Below are 13,482 nucleotides of genomic sequence, written 5' to 3'. Positions count from 1 at the left end.
CATTTTCTGATGTGCCCTTTAATCATTTGTATGTCTTCCTTGGAGAATCGCTTGTTTAGGTTTTCTGCCCATTTTTGGATTGGGTTGTTTACTTTTTCTTACTCAGTTTGATGAACTGCTTATATACTCTGAAGATCAAGCCTTTGTCGGTTTCATAGGCAAATTTTTTTTCCCATTCCTTATGTTGTCTTTTTGTTTTGCTTCCGGTTTCGTTACTGTGCAGTAACTTGTAAGTTTCATTATGTCTCATTTGTTTATTCTTGCTTTTACTTCTTCTACGAGAAAATTTTCGAGACTTATGTCAGATAATCTTTTGCCTGTATTTTCCTCAAGGAGGTTTATTGCATCTTGTCTTATGTTTAATTATTTGATCCATTTTGAGTTATTTTGTGTGTGGTGTTCTAGCCTCATTGGGAGTGTTCTAACTTCATTGATTTACATGCTGCTGTCCAGTTTTCCCAATATTTGCTGAAGAGTCTGTCTCTATTCCATTGTATTTTCTTGCCCCCTTTGTCAAAGTTTAATTGACCAAAAATTTGTGGATTCATTTCTGGGCTCTCTATTCTGTTCCATTGGCCTATATGTCTGTTTTCCTACCAATAGAGTGCTGTCATGTTGACTGTAGCTCTATAGTATTATCTGAAACGTTAGCATAAAGAAATTCCACTGATTTTTGAACCTTAATCTTGTAACCTGCCACCTTGCTGAATTGTTTGATCAGCTACAGTAATTTTTGTCTGGATCTGGAAGGGTTTTCTATATGTAGTAACATATTTTCTGCATATAGTGAGAGTTTTACCTCTTCCTTTCCAATTTGCATCCCTTTTACTTCTCTCTCTTGTTTGATTGCTTAGGTTAGGACTTCCAAGTTTATATTGAGTTGGAGTGGTGATAGTGTGCATCCTTTCCTTTTCTCAGATTTTAGTGGGGAGATTTTAACTTTCTCACCATTGAGTACTATGCTAGCTATAGGTTTGTTATCTATAGCTTTCATGGTGCTGAGATATGTTCCCACTATGCTCACTTTGGTGAGATATTTTATCATATGTGGGTTTTGAATTTTATCAGATGCTTTTCCTGCATCTATTGAGATGATCATGTGGTTTTGGTCCTTTCTCTTTCTGATGTGCTGTATTACATTGATTGATTTGCATATGTTGAAACACCCCTTTGCCCCTGGCATAATCCCCACTTGGTCATGATGTATAATCTTTCTTCTGTGTTGTTGGATTCTATTTCCTACTATTTTGGTGAGGACTTTGGCGTCTGTGTTCATCAGTGATTTTGGACTATAATTCTCTTTGTTGGTAGTGTCTTTGCCTGGTTGTGATATCAGTGTGATTGTGGCTTCATAGAATCACTTTGGGAGTATTCCTTACTTTTAAATCTTCTGGAAGAGATTGAGAAAAAGTGGAATGAGTTCTTCTTTGTATGTTTGGTAGAATTCCTCAGTAAATCTGTCCAGTCCTGGACTGTTAAATTTAGGGAGGTTTTATATTGCTATTTTGATTTCATTTCTAGTGCTCTGCTTGTTCAGGGGGTCAGTTTCTTCTTGATTCAGTCATGGTGGACAGTATGTTTCCAGAAACTTGTCCTTTTCCTCTAGGTTATCCAGTCTGATTCCATAAACTTTTCATAATATTCACGTATGATATTCTGTATTTCTACTTTATTTGTTGTAAATTCTCCATTCTCCTAACTTATTTTGCTAATTTGTGCTCTCTCTCTTTTCTTCCTTTTGAGTTTTGAAAGAGGTTTGTTGATTTTACTTACTTTTTCAAAAAACCATCTTTTTTAATGGTTGATTTATTTCCTATGATGTTTAAATCTCTATTCAATTTATTTCCTCCACAATATTTATCATTTCTTTCTTTCTGCTGCCATTTGGGTTTTTCCTTCTTCTTTTTCTAGTTCATTCTTCTGTTGGGTTAAGTTGTTTCTTTCTCATTTTTCTTCTTTTTTAAGGAAGGCCTGTATCACTATAAACACCCCTCTGAGCACTGCTTTTGCTATGTCCCTTAAATTTTGTGTGGTTTTGCTATCATTTTATTTTGTCTCAAGATACTTTTTCATTTCAACTTTGATTTCTTCATTGACCCATTGGTTTTTTACTAACATATTGTTTAATCTCCATGTTTTCCTTATGTTCTCATTTGTTTCTCTGTTGTTGATTTCTTGCTTCATGGCATTGTGGTCAGTAAAGACACTTGAGGTAATTTCTATATTCTTATACTTGCTGAAGTTTCTTTTGTATCCAAGTACATCATGAATCCTGGAAAATGTTCCACGTGCACTGGAAAAGAATGTATATCCTATTTTGTGGGGGATGCAATGCTCTGAATATATCCACCAAGTGTAATATTACTATTACACATATTCTATTATTTAACTTCTCTGTTGCCTAATTTATTTTCTGTCTCGATGATCTGTGCAGTGATATAAATGCAGTGTTGAAATCTCCAAATATGAATCCCCCTTTATATCTGTTAGTAGTTATTTTATGTACTTAGGTGCTCATCTATTTAGTGCATATGTATTAATGAGTGTGCTATCTTCATAATGTATCACTCCTTCAATCATAATAAAATGTCCTTCTTTATCTTTCTTTATGGCCTTTGTTTTAAAGGCTATTTTGTCTGAAATCAGTTCTGCAACACCTGCTTTTTGGCTTTTCAAATTGTATGGAATACCACTTTCTGTCCTTTCACTCTCAATCTATGTGTGTCCTTCTCTCTGAAGTGGGTCTCTTATATGCAACATTTTGAAGGATCTTGCTTTATTACCCAGCTTGCCACTCTATGACTTTCAACTGGAGCATTTAGGCCATTAACATTTATAATAATTGATGATACGCTTGGGTTTATTGCAAATTTGACCTTATCTTTGCAGATGATTTGGTATTTCCTCTTTGTTCTTTCATCTTCCTTTTATGGTTGGTAAGTTTCTTTTGCATTATCATGAATTTTATTTAGTTTTAGTGACTCCATGATAAGTATTTGTCTTCTTGTTTCCCTTTTTTATAAGTCCATTAGACCATTACTATAACTGCTTTTATTAAATGGATAGTAACATGATCTCAAACCCATCCTACTGAGAACAAAAAATTTAAAAAGAAAAATCAAAAAAAATTCTTTATTTCCTGCCTCCCTCTCCAATTCTCAATAATTTGTATGTCTTGTTTTAAAATTTTGAGTTTATTTTATTTGTAATTCATGAATTATCACCTTTAAAGCTGTGAGTTTCACATTTCTGTAGCATCCTGCTGCTTTTCTTTTTAGAGAAGAATTTTCAATAATTCTTTAAGCATGGGTCTAGTGTTGCAGATCACTTGAAGATTTTTCTTGTCTGTGAAATTCTTTATGTCTCCTTTTACCAAAAAGGATAGTGTTGCTGGTTAACGTATCCTAGGGTATATCAATTTTTTTTCATTCAGGACTTTGAATATATCTTGCACTCCATTCTGGTCTGTAGTATTTGTGTAGCGAACTCAGCTGGGAGCCTTATGGGGATTCCCTTGTAACTCACTCTTTGATATTCTCTTACTGTCTTTAGAATCATTTCGTTATCTTTGACTCTGGCCATCTTAATTATATGTCTTGGTATGTGTGTATTTTGGTTCTTCCTGTTTGAGACACACTGAGCTTCCTGTATTGGATATCTGATTCCTTCTTTAAGTTTGGGAAGTTCTCAGTCATGATTTCTACAAAAAACTTTGCAATCCCCTTTTATCTTTCTTCCCCTTCTGGGACTTCTATCATGCCAAGTTTGGCATGCTTTCTATTAACCCATAGGTCCCTTATGCTTTTTTCATTTGTTTCTTGTTGTTTCTCTTGTAGCTCTTCTGATTGGGTGCTTTCTATTTTCCTGTATTCTAAGACACTAATTCGTTATTCTGCGTTATATAGTCAGCTTTGCTACACCTTTAAATCTTTCCTCATCTCAGTCAACGGGTTTACCTATTCTACTCGGCTCTTCCTTATAGCATCCATTTCATTTTTGACATATTTTGTGTCTCTAAACTTTATCTGTTTTATTTCATTCAGTATTTTGATCACTCTATTTTTGAAATATTGATCTAGTAGGATATTGATGTGTATTTCACTGATCATTCTTTCAGGGGATTTCTCTTGTTCTATTAATTGGGAATGGTTTCTCTGCTTCTTCATCTTTCTACTACCTCTCTGGCACTGTAGTTTATGGAGTATCAGTTATCTTCTCTGGTCCTAAAGGAGTATATCTACCTAATGCCTATGTAGTAATACATACTTGGAAGAGAGAAAAAAGAGAGAAAGAGATAAAAATTTTAAAAAAGGGAGAAATAAAGCTTTGAAGACATTGTATATTGAATATTAGAAAGCAAGTTGAAGCAGAGTTTTGAAAAATAATAATAATAAAAATATTTTTAAAAATTTCAAAGGGATTAAAATGGGATTATATATAATTAAATAAGAAGTAAAAATTAAGAGTGTAATAGAAAATGGAACAGGTAAAAACAGATTAAAACAAGGGGTGGTCTGTGTCCTCCAGGAGACTGTACACTTAATGTGGAGTCTTTCTGTATTCATCCTGTTTTGGAAGCTCATCTTCCTGTTTTCAGAGGCCCTCCATTGGAGCCCTCATTTGTGCTTCTCCCAGTGCCTGTCAGCAAGCAGATCGCTCCTACACCCAACACTGCACCTGGAGCAGCTCCCTTTAATGAGGCCTGCTTGTCACTGCCCTGCCTGATGCTGCAGTGAGATGTTGCAGACTGACCAGGCAGGAGTGTGCATCATGCCCTCTCCCCGCACCATGGTCAGGGGCTGCGTTCCAGCCCAAAATGTGGGGGGCCACACACCCCATCAGGGTGCCGGTCGCTCCATTGCTCTGTGACACTGTACACTCTGTCTCAGGTTTGCACACTGGAAGTGGGCTCAGGGAATACTGAGGAACCACCCTGTCCCTGGTCTGGCCCAAAACCCAGCTCCTTGTTTGTCTTGGTGAAACAAGTTCTCTGAGGAACGAGGACAGAAGGCTCCTATCTTCCTGAGGCTGTAGAGAAGTCTCTTTCTGGCCCCTTAAGACTTCTAAATCCTTAGACGTGGATGCAGACATTGTCCCCTCTGCTGCCTGGGTGCAAAGCACCAGAAGGTATGGTGGCTGTGTCTAAGACCCAGGTCTCTTCACGTTGAAACTTTTGTGGATTTTCAGTGAAAGTTATGCACCCTTCCCCCCCAAAGGGCACATCTGCCCTGTTGTTTTATGGGGGGCCCAGGATGTTTTGCCCTGTGCACCCACAGCCATGGCAAACAGCCGCATCTATTCCCCCAGACTGCGTCAGTGCTGCCATCCCCAACTTCCACCCAACTCGTGCAGCATGGCCCTGCCCCAGCCTCTGGGCTGCATCTTGGGCTGGGTGTCTGTACCTGTTTACTTAGTTCTGTCACTCAACTTATTGTCTGTACAGATTCAAGGCTTGGAGGCTACCCCTCCTTCCTGCCAACCTCTCAGTTGGAGAGGGAAGACACAGTGAATGAGTGCCAGTCCTTCTTTGTAGTTCCATCCCTGTGGAACCTGTCCCAAACTGTTTTCCCTTTTCTTCTTTCTTTCTTCCTTTTCTGCTACCAGATTTATTGCATCTTTAAATGGAAGAGATATTTCATGAAAATGAGAAGAAAGTGCAGATTGCAATGCTCAAATCATTCAAAATATGTTTTAAAATAAGTTTCACAATGAAAGATAAATATGAGATTAAATAAAGAAAAAGAGATCAATGTAAAAATAGAGTTTTACACTGATAAAATTATATATGGACAAAACTCTATAGATCCTAATTATAAGAAAAATAATAGTAGACATGAAGTGTTTAATTCATTATAAATAATAATAGTAGATGAGTATAACACCTCACTATTCTGATGACCATATCATTCAGAAAGAATATCTGTAAGGAAACAGAGGTCTTAATGACATTTTAGATCATTTGAACCTAAATGAGCTTTTTGACACCGCATCAGTAAAGGAGAACACTTAAGCTTCTCAAGTGTGCACAGGATGTATTCTAAGGAACTAACCACATATTATGTCATGGAAAGAGCCTCAGGAACTTTAAGCAAATATAGTTTACAGCAAGTATTTTTCCATACACAAAACTGTGAAAATATGTATCAACTATAGAAAGAAGAACAGTAAAAGCACAAACATGAGATTAAACCACATCCTTTAAAAAATAAAATAAAACAAGGTCAATGATGAAATCAAAGAGGGAATAAATTCATACCTGGAAACAAATTACAATGAAAACACAGCTTCATAAAATGTATGGAATGCAGCAAAGGGAAATCTAAGAGGGAGTTTAGAAAAATTCATGCCTTCTATAAGGAAAAAGTAAAACCTCACACAAAGGACCAAGCTTACCACCCAAAATAACGAGAAATAAGGACAAACAAAACCCAAAGGCGGTAGAACGTGAAATCTTTAATGATTAGGTTGAAAATAAATATAAAATAAATTTAAAAATAAATTAAAAATCATAAAATCAACAGCTTTTTTCTTAAAAATATTAACAAATTGATAAGCATTTAGTCAGGCTTATCAAGAAAAACAGACAGTGGACCCAAAAAAAATAATAAATGAAACATTAGAAATAATATGTGATATTACAGAAATACAAACAAAGTTTATGAAAGCACTCTGAGCAGTTACGTGTCAACCAACTGGACGACATTAAAGAAATGGACAAATTACTTGAAACGTTCAGACTGCCAACACTGAATAAAGAGAAATCTGAAAACTTGAAAAGAGCAATCAGTATAAGTTAAATAAAATATATAATTTTAAAAATACCCCTTGAACAAAATGCCTGGATGCCTTCACTAAAACCTCTGTTGTCACAAATATTTCAAAAAAATGAAGGAGGAAAGAAAATTCCCAAAGTTATTCTATGAGGCCAACAATACCATGATACCAAAACCCGTCAGTGACACTACCAAAAAAAAAAAATGAAAATGTTAAGACAAAATCCTTGATGAATATACATTCAAAAATCCTCGAAAAACATCAACAAATGAATCCAGCAATACATAGAAAGGATTATACACGATGATCAGTTGGATTCCTTCCAGAGTCACAAGGATGGTTCAACATACACAAGTCAATCAGCATGAAACATATTTAATAAAGGACGGACAAAATTCACAGGACCATTTCAATACACACAGAAAGAGTATTAGACAAAATTCAACATACATCATGATCAGAATTATGAAACTGAGTACAATGGGAACATCTCTCAACATACTAAAGGCCATTTATAACAATTTATAGTACCCAGGGGAATGGCTGAAAGCCTTCTGTGTAAATTCGGGAACAAGACAAGGATTCCTAATCTCACCACTTCTGTTCAATAGTAATAGAAGAAAAGAAAGGAAAAGAAAAAGAAGAAAAAGAAACACAAAATGGAAAGAAAGAGGCAAAATTGTCACCAGTATTGATGGCATAACAATCTACATAGAAAGACCTAAGGGCTCCACACTGACTATTATGAACAATAAAAAATTTCACCAAGGGAACAGGGTACAAGATTAATGTAAAGAAGTCTCTGGCATTTCTCCATATTAATCATGAGATACCATTAAATCGACGTTGAAAGCAATAATATTTAAAACCACATTCGCCCAAATATCTTGGAACAAATGTAACCATATATGCGAAAAATATACACACTGAAAATTGTAAAATATTGACAAAGAAATCAAAAATGATTCAAAGAAATGGAAAGATGTCTTGTGGTCTTGGATTCAAAGAGTTAATATTATTAACATGGCCGTACTACACAAAGAAACCAAAGGATTTAGTGCAATGCCTGTTACGAAGCTGCAGTATTTTCCACAGAACCGGAAAACAACAAATCTGGAGGTATAATCCTCCCGGATACCTTACTATTCTAAAAACCTACAGTAATAAAAACAGTATTTCATTGGCACAGATATATAATCAATAAAATTAGATAGAGAGCCTAGAAATATTTCTACACACCTATGAGCAATGAATCTATGATAAAATAGGCAAGAGAACACAATGAAGAAAAGAAAGTCTCGTCAATGGACGGTGTTGGGAAAGCTGGACATCTACATGTAAAAGTGAAATTAGAGCATTCCCTGACATCATATACAAAAATAAACTCCAAGTGTATTAAGGAGCTAAATGAAAGACCTGATACTATAAAACTGCCAGAAGGGAATATAGGTGATACCCTATTGGATATATTTCATAGGAATATTTTCTTATATCAGTCTCCTAAGACAAAAGAAATAAAAGCAAAAATAAGCAAGTGGGACCTAAACAAACTTGAAAATTTCTGCACAGCTAAGGACACTATCAATGAAATTAAAATGCTGCCGGTGTATTTGGAGAACATGTTTGCAAACAATGCAAGTGAGCAGGGGTTAATAGATGTAGGTTAGTAGATGTAACATGGATTTAGGTTACACAACTCAAGGTGAAAAACAAAAACCCAATCGAAAACAAGGGCAGAGTACCTGACTTACTAATTTTCCAAAGAAAACATTCAGATGAGTAACAGGCAAGTGATAAAATTGCTCAACATTTCTATTTAATAGGTAATTACAAAACAAAACCACAATGAGGTATCACTTCACACTAGTCAAACGGCTATTATCAAATAGTCTACAAATAGTAAGTGTTGGACACGATGTGGAGGTAACAAATCTCTTGTATACTCTTGGTATGAATGTAAATTGATATATCTTCTATGGAAAACAGTATTGAGATTTGTTTAAAAACTAACAAGTTAACTACCATATGACCCAGTATTACCTCTCCTTGGAAAAATCTGTGGAAAGCACCCTAAATTTAGAAGAACCAATATTCACAACAGCACTGTTTATTTTATGAAAGACAGGGAATTAATCCAAGTGTCCAAAGTAGACTATGGACTTAAGAATATATGTTTCTTTAAATATTCAATGCAATATTACACAGCCATGAAAAAGCATAACACATTGCTATTTCAGTATCATGAATGGACCTAGAAAATATTGTGCTAGTGAAGTAACTTAGATAAAGTCAAAAGTATATAATATAATTTATATGTGGAATTTAAAGAATAACAAATATCTGTGTACAGCTATCTATAGCTATCTATTGATAGATGACAGTTAAATAGATAAAAGATTAGATATATACATAAATGATAGATAGATAGATAGACAGATAGATAGACAGACAGAGACATGATAGAGAGGTAAAGAGTTTAGGTAGACAAAACTTAAGCAGACTCAAAGATATATGGAAAACTTTATATTTACCAAAGGGAAGGGAAAGAGAATTTAATAGTAAGACATTGAGAGATACAAAGTAGTATACATAGAGGAGAGAAGCCATAAGGGTAATCTGTATAGATCATGGAAATATACACAATACTTTAAATAAGTGTATGTTACAATTATTGTAATAATTCATAATGCAATATAATATTCAAAGTAGTTGGAATCACTATGCTGTACATCTGAAACTACACAATATATTACATCTACTATACTTCAATTAAATATAAAACATCTCATGTAAAATTTAGTCCTTTTTCTGCTGATAGCATCTTCCTTTAATATTGTTTTATTGTTACTCTTTACATTTATGATTACTGTTTCAAATTATTTCTTTTACTGTTGTAAACATGTTACCAGTTTGAAATATCAATATTTATTTCAACTGATTTCGTGTTTTCCTCTCTTTAATCCATATAGTATAGTAGCATTTAAAAACATAACCAAAGAAACATTTGCACGTTTCTCATGGTCTCTCCTTAGCATTTTGGTCAATGTTTTGCATATTTTTGCCATTTTATATTTCTTACTAGATTTCTTTTTTTCCCCTCTTATAAGGTGTATCCATTTTGTTTTTTTCAACACATTCAGGTTTTGATTCTCTGTTAAAGTCTTAATTTTCACTTTATATCTAAATGATAACTGTGTAAGTATTATTGGGTGAGTGATTTCTTATTTCATTAGTTTGAAAATGTCATTTTATTTAATATTTGCCTATGTTTTCAGCTCAGAAATTTGCTGATAGCCTAATGGGGGTTCCTTTGTAAATTATCATAATTTTTTTGGCTGCCTTTAAAATTTTTTCTCTGTCATTGACTTGCCAATTTGCATATGACGTATCTTGAAGGAGGTCCCTTTGTCTTAAAGTTATTGGTGTTTTGTTGGCTCACGGACTTGTATATCAGTTCCTTACACAGGTTCAGGAAGTTATCAACTATCACTTCTTTAAATAAACCATCAGCTGCCTTCTAAATTTCTTATCCCTCCAGGATTCCACTCTAATGTGCACTTCCTGAGGAAGTCTGAAAGCTATTGTAGAATTTCCTCACTTTTTAATATCTTGTATCTCTGCCCTCTCCTATAATTTCTAGTTTTGTATTGCTGAGTTTGCTAATCTCTCTTCCACAAAGACAGCCTACTTCCATTGCTTTCTGTTGCGTTCCTCATCTCATTTATTAAGTTCTCCTGGTCCTCCAATAATGTTTGGTTATTTTATAGTTTCAGTCTCTTTGGTAATGTATTCCTTATCATCATTTCATTTATTCCTGGGCTCGCTAAACTGAGTTTTGTTTTGTGTATTTAGTTTCTGTATGACATCTATTTGGATTGAGTATTAGTTACATGGCAATATACCATGACTTTAAGTTTGTTTGCTGCAGGGTTGACATTGTGTGTGTGTGTGTGTGTGTGTGTGTGTGTGTGTGTGTTCAGGTGCGTGTGCGTGTTTGTCTGTGTCTGTGTCATTGTATGTGTGTGTCTTTCAGTGATTGTGTGTGCCTTAAAATGTAACTGTGATTGGTCATGATCTTGGTAAATTATTGCTCTGATGACACTAAATAACAGATTTGGAGTTGGAGTCCGTGTTTTTGTTTCTGGTAGTTTGCAATATGGCACAATTTTTGGTTTTACTTACGTGAGCTACTTCTGATAATATTTCAAAATGGCACTTTCCAGACACTACTGTCTGGATAAAAGATGTGCTTTCATTGTCACTTCTTACACTTCTCTGGTAGTTAATGCCACTGTTGTCACTGGGAGGCGAAACCTTCCTTTTATTTGATATCCCTTGAGATTCAGTGAGCACAATGAGGAAAGGTGTAAAGACAGGTTGGTATTTGGAATCGGGCAAGTGTCTTTGCCATGTCCAGTTTTGCAATGTAACTTGTCTCCACCACTGTGAATGGGGAGTAGGGACAGTGTCATGAATGTCTGAGGGTCTGAAAGATGGAATTTCTGTCTCCTTTGTGGCTCCCTCCTAGTTACCTGTGACCATAAGTACTGGTGCAGTTGGAGGCCGAAGCTGTGTGAACCACTGAGACCCTGTTTCTACTGGGTCCTCTGAACTTGTGGACTCAGATATCTTAGTCATGGGGCCTTGGTTGCAGACATCAAATCTGCTCTTCCCTCAGTTCAGCCTCTTTGAGTGTTTTATTACACCAAACTTCACCTTTTCACATGTGTTCTGTAGTATTGTTTTGTGTTGTATTTATTTTTATTGAGATTTGAAATTTTAATGACTGTAGATGTAAGGGGAAAGACAAAAATAGTTTAAACATGTCACTTTTAAAAGTATATACTTTTTCAATTAAAAGCTTAAATTCTACTAAGGACATTATAAGAACACAAAATAAAGTGAACAAATCACCTCCCTTAATGTCATAGTACTGCAAAATAATTTGATTTTACTGGGTTATTTTCTTCAATATTTTTCCCACTTACATGCACATTTTACTAAAATATATCTATATAATCTCTTTAAAATCAATTAAATTATTAAAATATTTCTCTATGCTCTAAATATAGCCCTGTTGGTTCTCTAATTTATTAGTAGTAGCTTGCACGTTTCTGTCTTCTCCATCCTTTTTCCCTTTCTCCACAGGAAACCACTACTTGGTAAAGTACACATATATAAGTGATTCTGTTTCTGTTTTTTTATGATTATTTCTCTTTTATCTTTATTTTCCTCATTTAAGTTACAATGTAGATTGTTTTTCTCTGTATGACTTATTTTCCTATGTGCAACACTTTCTGGGTCCATTCACATTGTTCCAAATGGCGGAATTTTATTTTTTAATTTACAATGACTAAGTATATATTATGTTATCTATGTCTAACATCTACTTCAGCCAATCATCTGTTGATGTGCAGTTGATTTGTGCTTCTATCCTTGACTGCTATAAATGATGATGTTAAGAACTTTGGGGGTAATATATCCTTTAAGTTAATGTTTTCATTTATTTCAGATTTATACCAAAAAGAGGAATTGCTGCAACATATTATGATTCTATTACTAGTTTTCTGAGCACTGTCCACATTTTTATACTAGTGGATACATCAATTTATATTTCCACCAACAGTGTACCTGGGTTCTCTCTTATCAAATTCTTATTAATTTTTATCATTGGTAGACTATTTGTTAATAGCCATTTTGGTTGCTGTGAGATTATATTCCATTCTGGTTTTGATTTATGTTTTCCTAATGAATAGCAATGTTATGTATACTTATATGTGCATGAAAATCATCCACATGTCTATTTTTGAAAAGTTTCCATGAAGATTCTTCAACTGTTTTCAAGTTGGGGTCTTTGATTGATAAATAGTGAGTCTAATATGCTATACATATATTACGGATATTGACATCTTGTTGTTCTCATTATCTGAAATTTTTCCTTCTATTCTGTCTTTTATCATATGTCTTGCTGAAGGTTTCCTTTGCTTTGCAAAAGGTTTTCACTTCACATTTATACAAGAAGTAAATTCCCTATATCACATAGTACATCTATTTTTTTCCTCAGTAAACTAAAAACTGTAATTGTTAGTTTTCATTTTTTTTTTAATTTGGAGACAGAACAAAAATACACATTGCTATGATTTATCTCAAAGTCAGTTCTGCTCCTGTTCTTAGTCAGAAATTGTATAGTTTCGGGCTTTACATTTAGGAAATTAATCCATTGTTATCTCATTTTGTATACTGTGGAAGGAAGTGCTCTTCCATCTTCCTTTTTCATATACTGTCAAGATTTCTCAGAGCTACTTGTTGAAGAGACTGCTTTTTTTCCATTGTGTACACTTGCATCCATCATTGTAAACTAATTGACCATATGTGTGTGGGTTAATTTTTGGACTCTTTATTTTGTTCCATTGATTTATGTGTTTCTTTAAGTGCCATATTTTAATGTATTGATTACTGTAGCTTTGTAGTATGTTATAAAATCAGGGAGGGTAATAACCACATCTTTGTTCATTTTTTAAAATAATTTTAGAAAATTTGGGTGTTTCAGATGTATGTATAAATTTTATTATTTTCTCTTTGTTTTGTGAAGAAACTTATGGATTCTGTGAGAATAGAAATTTACTAAAGGGAAAAACCTGAGAAAAATACTAAAGTATGGAAGATAAATCATACAATATTAGCAACAAATGGATTGCTGTATAAATC

Source organism: Vicugna pacos, unplaced genomic scaffold, assembly GCF_048564905.1.
Source record: "Vicugna pacos unplaced genomic scaffold, VicPac4 scaffold_14, whole genome shotgun sequence".
Lineage (NCBI taxonomy): Eukaryota > Metazoa > Chordata > Mammalia > Artiodactyla > Camelidae > Vicugna > Vicugna pacos.
Note: the sequence above shows the minus strand (reverse complement) of the source record.